At 45.7% G+C, this 15,111-nt stretch overlaps 1 pseudogene; it reads right to left on the reverse strand.

Moving 5' to 3' along the window:
* Positions 1 to 8,811, reverse strand: part of LOC110307435 — a 32,722-nt pseudogene extending 23,911 nt beyond the window's left edge.
* Between the last annotated feature and the right edge of the window lie 6,300 nt (positions 8,812 to 15,111).

The following is a 15,111-nucleotide window of genomic DNA, read 5'->3' on the forward strand; positions in this document are numbered from 1 at the left end:
CCCAGTACTTACTTTGGAAGCTGCCCAGTCAATCCAGCCCTTAGCACACGGGTCAATGTTAATGAGCACAAGACCTTCTACCAGCTCTGGATGGTTGAGCTGAGAGAGACAAAGACAACTGTGTGAGACGCCCACTCCCCACTTCTCCTAAAGCAGTGGATGAGGTCAGCAGCTTGGTCTATGCCTCAGTGCCTCCTGTCTGACAGAAGGGAAGACTGCAGAGAGGTGCTATGGAGCATTTACCTAGAAACCTGACTAGCACCTGGAGACCAGGCTCTCCAAATGGGATGAAGTCATCTTCCCTTGAACGGGTGCTTGGGGAAGACAGGATTTTGGTTGCTTCAGCAGAGGGGGGCATGCTGCACTTGTCCAACTCGTAGGGGACTTGCTTGTGGGCAAGTGTGGTAAAAACCCTTGGCATAAACACTACCCGGGCATGTGTGGGCTGTTTTGGTATAACTTGGGCTCCTGGAAGTTTTTTTCTGAAGTTATCTGAATAATAGACAATGCTACCCTAGAAAATCCTTTCCTGTCACCCAGGAGAAATTTCACAACGGAAGTCCTTCCGCAGGGTTTGGTGCATTAAGGTGACATTTCAAGTTCTCTTCAAGATCACTTTTTATGGCTTTAGTAATCTTCATAGAAGCCACATCTGGGTCTCTTTATAATGTTCTGTCCTCATTTGTGGATTTCGGGTCCTCTACACACAAAGCAAGTCTTCACACACATGTACCTGGAGCAGCTAGAACTCACAGAACCAACACAAGCCCAGAGCAACACAGGTCATTTAACACAGTCCCCAGCTGGGACCCCTACACCATCTCAGGGACTTCCTGTACCTGTATTTACTGCGAACCTGCTGAGGATGTAGGCTCCTGCTCCAACTCCAATACCAACGATGCTCTTCACACTGAACAAGGCAGATGGACAATTGACAACATCTTACTTCTGTGGCAGCACGGCACAGTGGAGTGAATACAAGCTGGGCTCACAGCCAAGCTCTGACACTTAATAGCTACAAGAACTTGGGCAAGCTCCCTTTACTCTCAAGCTCCAGTGCCCTCCTTACTTGACAAAACCACTGCCTTCTTCAACTCCCTGCCCTCCCACTCTTTTCTTTTCCATTTTTTCTCTCACAAACTTGCCTACTAAGAATTGAATCTAGGGGCTGGTGAGATGGCTCAGTGGGTAAGAGCACCCGACTGCTCTTCTGAAGGTGCGAAGTTCAACTCCCAGCAACCACATGGTGGCTCACAACCACCCGTAATGAGATCTGACTCCCTCTTCTGGAGTGTCTGAAGACAGCTACAGTGTACTTACATATAATAAATAAATAAATCTTTAAAAAAAAAAAAGAATTGAATCTAGGACTGCATGGATACTGGTCAAGTACCCGACCACTAAGCTATATATACCCCAGCAGGCATGATACACATTTTTATAGTTAAATGATATATGCCTAAAATCTAGACTTCATCTACATTGTCCCACTACCTCAAAATCCATCAGCAAATTCTGTCAAGTCTACCTGTGAGTATTGCCACCCACTTCAGTCCATCCCATGGTTTCTTTGAATTGAAGATGCTAAGAATCAAAATCATAGTGTGGTGCTCGCTAGACACTTGCTCTATCCCTGAGCTACACCCCAGCCCACTCTGTCTAGGGCATTTTATTGTGATTGCTTATCAAGGTCAATAGACATAGTTATCGACTCTTCTGTTTTGCTCATTAATTACACTGACAGGGATATACACAGAAGGAGAGTTAGAACAAAAGAACCAAGCCATGGGGCGGCTCAGTGGGGTGACACAGTGGGTCAGTGCAGTGGGGAGAGTCTGTTGACCAGGAGTGGAAGCCTGGCTTTGATTCCTAACAATGGGGGCAGGGAGCCAAAACGGAATACTGTAGACAGAACTCACCTTAAGTGTATGCGAATACAAACCAGTATCTCAGCTAGCTCGTCCAAGGTGGGGTACTGATACCTGAAACCCAGAACTGCTCCTGAATCGGAAAGCACCCACAGTACCCAGACACTAGAAGACCTTGACCAGTCCAGGAGTCTTAGAGAAACACAGGTTTACTTTATTTTATTTTATTTTACTAAAGGCTCAAAGGATGTAATGTGGTGCCTAAAAGCAACTGTGGCGTGCTCCATGATCCTCCATTACTGTTGTGTGAGGAAGAAATAAAATGTCCACACTCTGTGTACCAGAGCAGGCTACAGGAAAAGAACTGGTTAAAGGGCCTACTATGTGCTGCTTCCACACCCTTAACATTCACTTACAGACTCAGGAACGTCCAGTAGTCTGCCAGTCATATTTAGGCAGTTAACTGTAACAGGAAACAACGCTTTCCTGGGCCTATGCATCACTATAAGACTCAGGATCCTCAGAGTAAATGCCCATTTATTTTACTTAGACTTAATACGTTTATTTTATGAATTGCTTATTTATAATATGAACTGATTCTAAAATGGTCAGGCAAGCCCAGAGCTGACCCAGAGGTGGGAGAGTAAGGACAAAGTCACAGATGACAGATCAGAAAGGGAGAGGATATTTTACAATGAGACTCTGTGTGTGTGTGTGTGTGTGTGTGTGTGTGTGTGTGTGTGTGTGTGTGTTAAACAGTCTCCCATGTCTGGTGGCCTCTGCTCCACAACCCCCAGGGCCATCTACTGTACTGTAAGGAGTGGAGTGTCCTCACACCATTGTGCACAAGTGAGAAAACAATCTTGATGGACAGCATGTGGACAAATGACAACTGTATCTGAGGCACAACAGCGTGGACAGAGACAACTAGGATTCTGTGTGACAAGATGTCTTGGGCTATTTCCCTGCACAGTGACTAAGAATCCCACAGGCCTGTTGGATCGAGTGAGCTAACACACAAAGCATTGAATAGTGTGTGGCAGGGCCTGGGTCCCGTGCAGGTGCAGACTCTCCCTTGTCTGGATGCTCACTCTACAGAAGTCACTGGCAAATGCTGCACGAGGGGAAGGGCTCCCTCCTCTCCAAAAGTTGATGGCACCCTGGGGACACTTGGGAGCCTGTGACTGGCAGGCAGAGCAAGTTTAAGATGATGTTGAATGTCAAGGTCAGTCAGGTGGTGTGCCCTTGCCCATCAATGTGGCTTCAGAACAAATGGTTCCCCAGGCGTCCAAAATCCATCCCTAGGGGGGAACTCAGATGGGAAGGCCCTCCCAGAGCAGGGTCAAAGGAGTCTGGGCTCAGCCTATGTATTTGGCGATTTAGGAAGAGACATAAAATGAGAAAAAGAATGAGTCAGGGGACAGAAGAGGGAGAAGTGGGTGGTCTAGACACATGACATGTACCTACAAGGACACAGGTCCTGGCCATGAAGAGGCTTCCTGGGTATGTGAAAACACCCAGGAGCCATCAACACACAAGCTTCTGAGACCAAGGGCACAAAGACAGGCAAGCACCACCACCTGTGGGTGTGAAGCCATGGCAGGGAGGGGAGTGCAGCCTACAGCCTCTTACAGCCCATCCATCTTTTTGGCCTGATGGCTCCCACAGAACTTCTCTGTGGCCTTACTTACCCTGTGGGGAAGAAGGGCACCCCTTCTTGTTGGCCTGGGGCATCCACGTGACAGACAGCAAAGTGCTGGGTGATCTCTTGCATATCCTCAAAGTTGAAGAATATGTTGAAGCAGGACTTATCTATGAGATAAGGATGCCAGTGGGTCAAGTTCCCCAGCTGTCCCTGCTTCCCCTGAGCCCTGCAAAGCTGACCAGCCCCTTCTCCTCAGCAGTCCACTCCAGTGAGGGTCTGCACCCAGCCTGTGCCTCAAGCTGCCCAAGGAGGACTCCATAGGAGGCACCTCACTGACTGGAAGACAACTGGTTCTCAATTCTGTGAGATGGGTTCAGAGCAGAAAGCATCTTGTGGATTTCTGCTGGGTTTCCTGGTGGTGCACAAAATAATCTTCTACCTACAATGCTGTCTGCTATGCACCTTGTCCCCTACCTGATGAGGAAGGACACTGACTTTCCTGGCCCTGGCTAGGGTTATCCTCAGCTGCTGACATCCACCACATGGGTCCTTCTATGGTCAGAGCTGCTGTGTGCATGGAGGAGATGCTGCCTTGTTGTTTATGCTCTTAGCATTGGGCCTTCCTCACTTCTCAGCCCTGGGCTCAGCCCTGGGCTGTCAGCTCTATATAAGCCACCTCTGGAAAGCAGAGCAACAGGAAAGGCAGACATTTGCAAAGTCTGGTCCCCCATCTAGAGCCTAACTCTATACTTTCTGTTGAATAACCACTTGTAAAATGCTTGGTAATTGATTTGGTATGGATTTCAGCTTTGGATATATTTGTAGATGTAAATGAGGCATCTCGGGGCTTGATTTAAAGATGAACATAAAGAAGACTTTGTTTTAGATACACCTAATGCCCATAGCCTGAAGTGATTTTTTTTTTTTTTTGAGACAGGGTTTCTCTGTATAGCTCTGGCTGTCCTGGAACTCTCTGTGTATACCAGGCTGGCCTCAAACTCAGAAATCTGCCTGCCTCTGCCTCCCAAGTGCTGGTATTAAAGGCATGAGCCACCATGCCCGGCCCTGAAGTGACTTTTAAAGTAATTTCTATGTCTTTGTAATTTGGGGACTAACAATGAACAGCAACACACACTGTAACTACAGCAACTGTAGTTCTGCTGGCACTTTGTGTACCTAGCTGTTCTCTGTCAGCACTCAGTGTCAGATTTATAGTATTTTAGATTCTGAATTATTGGATTAAGGCTGTTCAATCTATACCAGGCAGAAATGTCCGTTGGAAGAATAATTTTACTAGTGAATTCAAAACTCTGGACTTTCTAACCTGAGACATAAAATAAAAATCAGACTTCAAGGCTAGACATGGTGCATACTTTTAATTCTAACACTTGGGTAGCAGAGGCAGGCAGATCTCTATAAGTTCAAGGCAAGTCTGGTCTGCATAGTGAGTTCCAGGTCAGCCAGAACTATGTAGAGAGACCCTGTCTCAAAAATACATACATGCGACCTCAGTTCTAATTTATAAAATGTAGTTCCATTTCCCCCAATATACTTGACCCTGCTCATACCGCAGGAATGTTAACCTCCCATTAATAAAAGGAGGGTTTTAAGACAAGAAGAGGCTGGAGAGATGGCTCAGTGGTTAAGAGCACTGACTATTCTTCCAGAGGTCCTGAGTTCAAATCCCAGCAACCACATGGTGGCTCACAACCATCTGTAATTGGAACTGATGCTCTCTTCTGCTGTGTCTGAAGACAGCAATAGTGTACTCATATAAATAAAATAAATTAAAAAAAGAAAAACAAAAACAAGAAGACAAGAAGAGGGATGTGTGTGTTTTATTAGAAGTCTATTATTTGTGCTTTTTTTTTTTTTTTGGACAGGATTTCTCTGTGTAGCTTTGGCTGTCCTGGAACTCACTCTGTAGTCCAGGCTGACCTCAAACTCAGAAATCTGCCTGCCTCTGCCTCCCAAGTGCTGGGATTAAAGGCGTGCGCCACCACTGCCAGGCTGTTATGCTCTTTAATGCAAAGCTTATGCATGCTTGAAGGGAAGCTGTTTGGGGTTGCAGAGAGTTCAGTGCTTAGGAGCACTTATGGCTGTTGCAGAGCACCAAGGTTCAGTTCCAGCACCCACTTCACTGCTCACACTCACCAGTATCTCCAGTTCTGGGGAGCAGAGGGGGTTCAACATCCTCCTCTGACTTCCATGGGTATTGCATGTATGTAGCGCACATATATCTATGCAAGCAAATAATCATACACTCAAAATTAAAATCTTTTCCTTTAAAAAGGGAATGTGCATAATCAGATACATGAAATTGAGCCTCGGGCTGGTGAGATGGCTCAGTGGGTAAGAGCACCCGACTGCTCTTCCGAAGGTCCAGAGTTCAAATCCCAGCAACCACATGGTGGCTCACAACCATCCGTAACGAGATCTGGCGCCCTCTTCTGGAGTGTCTGAAGACAGCTGCAGTGTACTTACATGTAATAAATAAATAAATCTTTAAAAAAAAAAAAAGAAAGAAATTGAGCCTAATATCATGGAATGTCAGGATAACTGGTCTATTTCTCTTCAGTGAATTCCTTATGGTGACATGGACCATACCATGGGGTGTTTCTATGTCATGTTCCTATAAGAAGATAGGGTAAGGTCTTAGAAAGGCTTCATGAACTGTAAGCCCACAAGAGAGATGCTATCATAGATCGTATACCTACTTTCTAAATCTTCTATCTAGCTAGACAACAAACACACAGAAAAAGTCTCACTTTTCATCTCAATAGCTCACTAAGAGCTCAGAAATACATGTTGAAAATAAACTTGTAATTGGTTGTGGGAGGGAGATCAGCCAGTTGGATAAGGAGCCAGGAAAGACTTGGGAGCATAGCTAAGGAAACAGAAACACAAAGTTCTTTCTGGGTAAAGAGTCACAGGCTTCGAAGCTCTGAATGCATGTCTAGCTGCAGATTGTTGCAGTGGTGTGAGAATACATCACTAGAATCAAGCATCCTCTCTCAGATGCTGGCAGGAACCACACTCCGACACCATCTGTGAGCCCTTAGGTAACAGACACCCCAGTGTCAGGATTTCTCACCTGGGAAGCGAGTTAACCTCACAGGGCATTGGCACCACACACAGCCTGCTCCCCATCCCCTCCCAGGCTTCCTGACTGATAACCAGAGAGGCTAGCTGAAGGTTCTTGCTATGACTGTTCCCCCCACCCCAAGAATATAAGATAAGCCTCCCTTTTTTGCCATATGGGCTCTGATTTCTCTCTCTAGAGACTCCCATCCTACTGTTGCCTGTTGGTCTATCTGTGGCATCAATTATTCTTCTAATAAATTATATATTTATCAGTAAATTGTCTCAGACTCCTTTTTATTCTTTTAGACACCCCCTGGTAGGTCTAAAATTGACTATGTAGACCAGGCTGGTTTGGAACTCACAGAGATCTACCTGCCTTTGCCTCCTGATGGTTGCTGGAATTAAAGGTCTGAATCACTGTACCTGGCCTAAGGATTTATTTTATGTGTATATGTGAATTCCTGAATGTTGTGTGTGCTCTATGTGTGTGCCCAATGCCCCTAGAGGCCAGAAGGTGGCACTGGATACCCAGGAATTGAAGTTACAGGAAGTTGTGAGCTGTCAGGTGGGTGCTGGGAACCACACCCTGATCCCCTGCAAGAGCCGTAAGCCTTCTTAAGCACTGAGGCATCTCTCTAGCCCTCAGTATCTACTGAAATGTATATTGGCAGGACTGGAGAGATGGCTCAGAGGTTAAAAGCACTGATTGTTCTTCCAGAGGTTCTGAGTTTAATCCCTACCAACCACATGGTGGCTCACAATCATCTGTCATGGGATCAGATCTCCTTTTCTGGTGTGTCTGACAGCTACAGTGTACTCATATACACAAAATAAATAAATCTTTTTTTAAAAAAATATGCTGCTAACACCAAGAGAGAGAGAGAGAGAGAGAGAGAGAGAGAGAGAGAGAGAGAGAGAGNGAGAGAGAGAGAGAGAGAGAGAGAGAGAGAGAGAGGAAGGAAAGAAGGAAGGAAGGAAGGAAGGAAGGAAGGAAGGAAGGAAAGAGAAAAGAAAGGTATATTTGCATAGAATCTCTCTCCTGTGTTTCACACCATCTGTCCCTTACAGGAGCAATCCTTGGCTGTCACAGTCATAGAATACATTCATAGAATAAAACCTTTGGACCACGCTTCCTAGAGGCAGGAAGGTATCTGGTCATGTGGCCTCAGCATCCCTCTAGGAATTGTGTTTGAGACTGAGAGATCACATCTGTGCCTTGGGGCTTCTCCTGAAACTGGAGTAACCCTGGTAGCTTTTAGGTGGCCTGCCACTACTCTAACTCCTGGTCCTCGGTGTGTGTGCTCTCAAGGGCTGAGACATCCCTGGGCTGCTCCCGGTTTAAGGATGCTGGGCGGTTTGTTCCACATAGCCCATGAGACATGAACTGAAGCAAGGTTAAATTGAGAAGCAGTCAGAGTAGAGCTCAGCTCTGGAAGCAGAGTAAAGCCAGAAAGGTTTGCAGCTGGTGGTGCTGGGTGTGCCTGCATCAGGGAGAATGATGGATGGGAAGAGGGGCAGAATGCCGAGACTCATTCCAATTTTAACATTCCTAAAAAACAAACAGTCGGATTAACTAAAGCATCCCTGCTGATGATATTTGCATCTGTCAGTCTCACATTAGGTAGCAGAGATTTAAAATGCAGAAACCACTGTGCTGAGTGGCAAATGACTTCAATGACAGAGCTTAGGAGCTGGAGGCAGGAGGATCAGAAGTTCAAAGTCATCCTTGGCCAGACCAGGAGTTTGCCTGCATTAGAGAACCTATCTTAAAAACAAACCAAAAGTCTCGCAAAGGCCTTCCAACATAACTGGAACTCAACAGTAAACGGCATCTTTGCTGGGGACACAGGAGTAAGTGTCAGGATGATTGGGCAGGGGTATTTCTCCACAGTATGAGCCCGTGAGATGGCTCAGCACTGGAGGCATTTCGGCCACGCCCGACAACTTGATTTTGATCCTCAGACCTCACTCACGTGGTGAAAGGAAAGAACCAACCAACCAACCAACCAACTAACCCCTTCAAGCTATCCCATGGCTTCTGCACGTGTGCTGTGTGCCCCTCAAGTAAATAGGTACATCCGTAGCCCGGGATGCCCTTGTGTTCATGGCGACCCTCCTGGTCCAGCCTCCCTCCAATCCAGGAGGCTTCACACTCACTTGTTCGTTGATGTTTGATGAGATAGTATTGCTGAACAGTTCAGGCCTCCAATTCATGATCACCCTACCCCAGCCTCCCAAGGGCACCACCTCTGTGTATCACCAACCCTCAGCCCTAGGCTGGAGTAGATAGGTAAAGTCAGGCATGCTGCTTCCTGCTGCTGCTTTCTTTTGTGGAAGACATTGATGGTTAAACACGATGGGAGAGACATGGGGTAGAATCAGATGTGAGCTGATGTAGAGGAAAGCACAGGGTTTGTGAAGGAGAAATTAAAATAAACTCTTGTGGCTGCATGAACTTTTTTTTTTTTTTACATAAAAATGGAGAACAGAAAAGAATTTAAAAAGGAGAGGATGGGGATATGTTGAGGTACATGGGAGGAGCGGGACGAAAGCGTTGGGGTAGATATGTTCAAGGTATAGTGCTTAAATAGATGAAATTGCCAGAGAGAGAGAGAAAGGAAGGAAGGAAGGAAGGAAGATAGGAAGGAAGAAGGGAGAGAGGGAAGGAGGGAGGGAGGGAGGAAAGAAGGAAGGAAGGAAAGAGAAAATAAAAGAAATCCCAATTGAGGAGACAGACCGGTTGGAAAGCATAGACAAGCATAAAGGATGCACAGGGAAAGGGCAGACAGACAGAGCAAGGGCTCTGTTTCTTGTGGCTGCAGTGTGTGGTGCAGAGAGGAAGCAGAGACCACATCCAGAAAGGAAGCCGACTATTCCTGGTGAAGAGTCTGGCAGCTTCAGGGCACACAGGGCACACAGGGCAAGCCTGCAGCTCCGTGTGTCTTAAATCCACTGGGGTCGGAGTCTGCAGAGACAGCTCAGTGGTTAAGAGCATTTGCAGCTCTTGAAGAGGACCCAGGTTCAGGTCCCACCACCAGCCTGGAGGTTCGTAGCTGATTGCAGTTCCAGCTCCAGAAGGTCTGACATGCTGTTCTGCACGTCCTGCGCATCAGGCATGCACACTGTACACATACACACAGGCACACAAAATAAAAATAAATTTGTCTTAAAATCCAGTGGAGAATTTGGTGTTAGAGTGACTACTACTCCTTTGTGACAAGTCAGCACTAAAAAAAAAATCCATTTTTACACACACACACACACACACACACACAGACGGGGGTGGGGTGGGTGGAGAGACCCCTCAGAGAACTATACAAGGAACTATCTTGATAAAGGGATTGTTGCTTGAGACTGAACTATTCTGGGGACCTAAAAACAAGGACCAGTCACAAATCTGGCGGCACCTCGCCATCATTGTTTCTGGGTGTGAGACAGCCATGTGAGATGAGCATGAAGAGACAGCAGCTCACACCTGGACATATGATAAGGTTGGTAGCATGAAGCTTGGACAGTTAAGGCCACAGTAGTCGGTGGCTCGCCCTCTGTGGAGAGATCAGATCCTTCACTGTGATAACCGATCCCCAATACTACTCAGAAACCCTTGCCAGTGGTCAGTATGTGATAAAGTTTGAAATTCTAGCTGGGCGTGGTGGCGCACGCCTTTAATCCCAGCACTCGGGAGGCAGAGGCAGGCAGATTTCTGAGTTTGAGGCCAGCCTGGTCTACAGAGTGAGTTCCAGGACAGCCAGGGCTACACAGAGAAACCCTGTCTCGAAAAACCAAAAAAAAAAAAAAAAAAAAAAAAAAAAAAAAAAAAAAAAAAAAGGTCTGAAATTCTGTCAGCTTAATGCCTGCATGCTGAGTATTTCAAAGCTCAAGTGTAGGAGAGGTTTGATTTGCACAGTTGTCCCCCTGGTGGGTGAGACATGGGGACACCGTGACCGATCTTCAGTGTAGATGTTTGGTTCTCCAAACACTCAAGAGAGCCCTCTTTGTTTAGACATAAACCAGCCCTTGGTATTCAGGTTGTGGGAGAGGGAGAGGTCTGTAGTGAGGATCCACTTGCTCCACAGGTTGAAATGCAAAATGTGACTACCAGGGGCTCCTGGTAAACACAGAAAGGAGCTCTTAGGGTGGAGGCAAATGTCAGACATCCGGCCCTTGATTGGTCCAGGCTTAGCACCTCTCAGAAGGGAAGCAGGCCAAGAGACCTAACTCAACAGATCGCCCCACCCCCAACACTGGCTTTGATGTTTGTAGATATAGGAGGAGGAGCTCCAGACTCCCCCTGCCCTGCATGGGGCAGAGCTCCAGCCTCCCCCTGACCCATGGCTCCTTTTCCTCTGCTTTCACTTTTAGTATAGCTTTTATTTCTAAAAAGCTTTTTTGTTCTTGTTTTCTTCCTATGACTGTCTTTGGAGTTGTTTTAGACAAGCTCTAGCTGTGAGCTCATGGCTGGCCTAAAGGTGAACCTGCTGCTACTGCCTCCCAGGTACTGGGGTTTGTATGTATGAGACACCACAGTCTGATTTTGACATATGTTTTCTTACTTAAAGAATTACATAATTTTGTTTGTTTATTTATTTATTTATTTATTATAGTGTGTGGGCGAGGCAATGTGTGCCATGGTGTGTGTGTGTGGCAGCAAGAGGACAACTTGCAGGAATTGCTTCTCTCCTCCTGCCACGTGGGACACAGGAGTTCAACCCTCCAAGTCTCTTCTGGTGACATACTTCCTCTAGCAAGGCTCTACCTCTTAAAGGTCTCCCCAGACAGTACCACCAACTGAGAGCCGAGTGAGCCTATGCGGGTGGGGGGTCACTACTCAAAGCACCACAGTCATTAAGCTCCATACTGCCCTGGGGCCCAGGACTGGGCAGCATCTCTCTGCAGGTCTCCATCCTTCTCACCAGTCCAACTTTGCAGCTTCCCATCCACACAAGCCAATCTTTATACATATGCATGTGTGTGCATAGCCACATGCACACATGATTGTTCCTGTTACTCTAGAGAACCCGACTATTCTAGTCAAACTCTAAATCAAGATGTGATTTTAGAAGACATTTATATAATACTGAACCCAGTTGCAGGAAAAACTGCATGTTATCTCTAGATCCTGGACTCTACTGTATACAAGTGTTTGGATATAATATAATACATAGACAGGAGACTAGGGAAGGGCTAGAGACAGAAGACAGAGACAAGGGAGGAAGGACAAGATGCAGAAAATGGATACAAGTTATGAAAAAGAGTTGCTTTTTTTCTAGTTTTAACTCTATCATGGATTTTTCCTTTTGTGTATGTGGAGATGCATAAAATGTTATTTTGAGTGAAAGTGTAAAATCCAAAGGGAAGCTCTACGACTTCTGAATGGCTGTTCTAATTGTGTAGGAGTTCACTGAGATGGACAGACTTTGCATCAGGCAAGGGCTTGTTTGAGTGGTTATGTTAATGCATGTGATTTTTTTTTTTTAAATTTTATTTTATTATATGTGAGTACACTGTAGCTGTCTTCAGATGCACCAGAAGAGGGCATCAGATCTCATTATGGGTGGTTGTGAGCCACCATGTGGTTGCTGGGATTTGAACTCAGGACCTTCGGAAGAGCAGTCAGTGCTCTTAACCACTGAGCCATCTCACCAGCCCCCACATGTGATATTTTTATTTGTAAATTCTACAATACAGTGATTTTAATTTTAAAAAGCAAGCATTTATGGGCTGTTTTGGTTAATAAGAATTAGATCTATACCTATAATTTTGACATAAAAATATTAAAATTCCTAGGATCATTTGTTTATGCAGTTATCTTAAATGCTGGGACTTTTGCTCACGGATATCTTAGAAAATTATTCTTTTTATTAATATTTATTTATTTTATGTGTATGAATACACTGTAGCTATCTTCAGACACACCAGAAGAGGGCACCAGATCTCATTACAGATGGTTGTGAGCCACCATGTGGTTGCTGGGAATTGAACTCAGGACCTCTGGAAGAGCAGTCAGTGCTCTTAATCGCTGAGCCATCTCTGCAGCCCCCTAGAACATTGTTATTCTCCTTCATATACACCTGAAGACATTAAGTCAATAAACTGTGGTAAACCTGTATATCTCTATTTGTTTTATCACTTTCATGATAGTCAAACTTTCGAATCAACCTAAGTGTCCATGAACAACTGAATGGAAGAAGAAAAAGGGTCATGTACACTCAATGGAGTTTCATTTGTTTATAATGAATAACGTTATCATTTTCAGGAAAATGTATACAGATAGAAATCACTGTGCTTCATAAAATAAGTGAGACATAGAGGTTGCATGTTTTCTCTCATTGGTGGAACATGAGTTACACAAATCCATGAGTGTGTACACATATACAAACTCACCACACACATACACTCACGCACGCGTGCATGTGCACACACACACACTTTGATATGAAAGTAGAAAGGAAGAGGGAAGATTGGAGAGGTGAAGAGAAGCAATGGAGCCAGGTGGTGGTGGTGCACATCTTCAATCCCAGCACTTAAGAGGCAGAGGTAAGCAGATCTCTGTGAGTTCAAGGCCATTCTGGTTTACAGAGCAAATTTCAGGACAGCCAGAACTACAGAAACCCTACCTTGAAAAACCAAGAACAAGGGGGTGGGGGTGGGGCTAATGGAGAATGAATATGATCAAAGTACTTACCACAAGTATGAGCTACATTTTTATTTTAGCCAAGAGAACCTAGAACCTACACCCACACAAGTGCTGGAGTCTGATGCAGAAGGAGTGTGAGTTCAAAGCAAGTTTGTCTGTAATAGCAAGTTCCAGACCAGCCTAGACTAAACAGCAAGAATATGTATGTATGTATGTATACATGCATGCATGTATGCATGTATCCATGCAAGTATATATGTATGTATGCATGATGCATATGAAACAAGGGACTGGAGAGATGTCTCTGAGACTAAGTGCTCTCATTGCTCTCGTAGAGCACAAACTGTGGTTCCTAGCACCCATGTCAGATGGCTTATAAGTGCCTATAACTCCAGCTACAGGGATCCAGTGTCCTAGCATCTATTACTATGTGTATTTATGTGCATCCCCCCATAATTAAAATAAACACATATATACAGTAGGAAAACCGATTTTGTGTCAAGTATTTCACAGCACCTCTTAGTTTGAGAATTTCCTGCAACAAACAACATAAATATCCTACTTCTATACTATAAATAAGGTAGCCACTCGATCCACTGAATGCTTCACTGATAGACAGTGTGACCACAGAACTATTTTATGTGTGCAGGCTGGAGATGAAATCCATGGCTTCCTGTGTGCTAACCAGGTGCTCCACTGCTGAAGTCCTTACCCAGCCACTCATATTTACTCTCCTTTCTGCTTCTTGGATGTTCTTACCACTACTCAACTGAAGCCAGGAGACTTTGTCTGGCTCACAGGGCAGGGTATTTTATTCATAGGCTGTCATTGAAACTTGGGGCTGTATAGGGGTTGTTGGCCAAAGTCCCAGAGGTAGTAAGATCTAGGTTTATAGTGACTCATGATGCCTGGGAAGGGCCTGATGATCCCATAGCTATGACCTACCTGCTTGCAGGTCTCTGGCCTGGACCAGAGGAACTGGAGCCTGGGCTCAACAGACTTTTTTTCCTCTGCTGGGCATTCGTCCCATCATTCCTCAGCAGGCTCTCAGAAGCACACTGCCAAGAGAAACCAGAAAAGACAGCGACTGAGGGGACACAGCCCATAGATACAGCTAGGATCCAGACACTTGACCAACACCAGGAGTAACCCCTCCTGTTAGGGTCAAGCCTCAGCCCTTTCTTCATAGGCAGACACTGCCAGCAAGCTGTAGGTGGTTGCTTTGAGTTATTCTTTCCTAGGCTGTGGCTTTGCTCCACTCTGAAGAATACTGCTGGTCTCTGATACCTCGGTGTAGGAGCTTTGTAGTTGTGTGTGTGTGTGTGTGTGTGTCCCTTCCATGGGTTAGCCTGCATTTCCCTTTCTCTTTGGGTCTGGACCTCACCCTCTCTCACGAAGCTCCCCAGAAATCCTCAGCCTTTGCTGCTGCTCCTCCTTTATATTCTGGTGGCCTGGGGAACCATTCCTTAGGCCTGGGGTCACATTTTGCTAGTTGGTGGCAGGGATAGTCATAAGACACTGAGGTCTCTGTGGGCATGCAGGGTCCGTGGCTGGGGTTAGAGATGGGCCAAGGGAGAAGAACCAAGAGGGCTTGGGATAAGACTCACATACAGAAGGGACACTGAATACAACAGAGAAGGCCAAAAGCACAGAGTAAGGTTGCTGAGAGTCTGTCAGTCTAGGTGACATAGTGGGACTGACAGACAAGGCTCTGAGGGACTGACTGGCCCTTCTGGGTGTCCCTTTCCTCATCTGAGAAGTGGGGATAGCCACACCCAACATTTGGGTTTGAAAGATAGTGCCCTGGAAAGCCAGCCCTGGGACCACACTTCCTTCCTGGTGTTAAATACCTTTGTGATAAGTTTTTTCCAGGAACT

This window comes from Mus caroli, chromosome 2 (genome assembly GCF_900094665.2).
Source record: "Mus caroli chromosome 2, CAROLI_EIJ_v1.1, whole genome shotgun sequence".
NCBI lineage: Eukaryota > Metazoa > Chordata > Mammalia > Rodentia > Muridae > Mus > Mus caroli.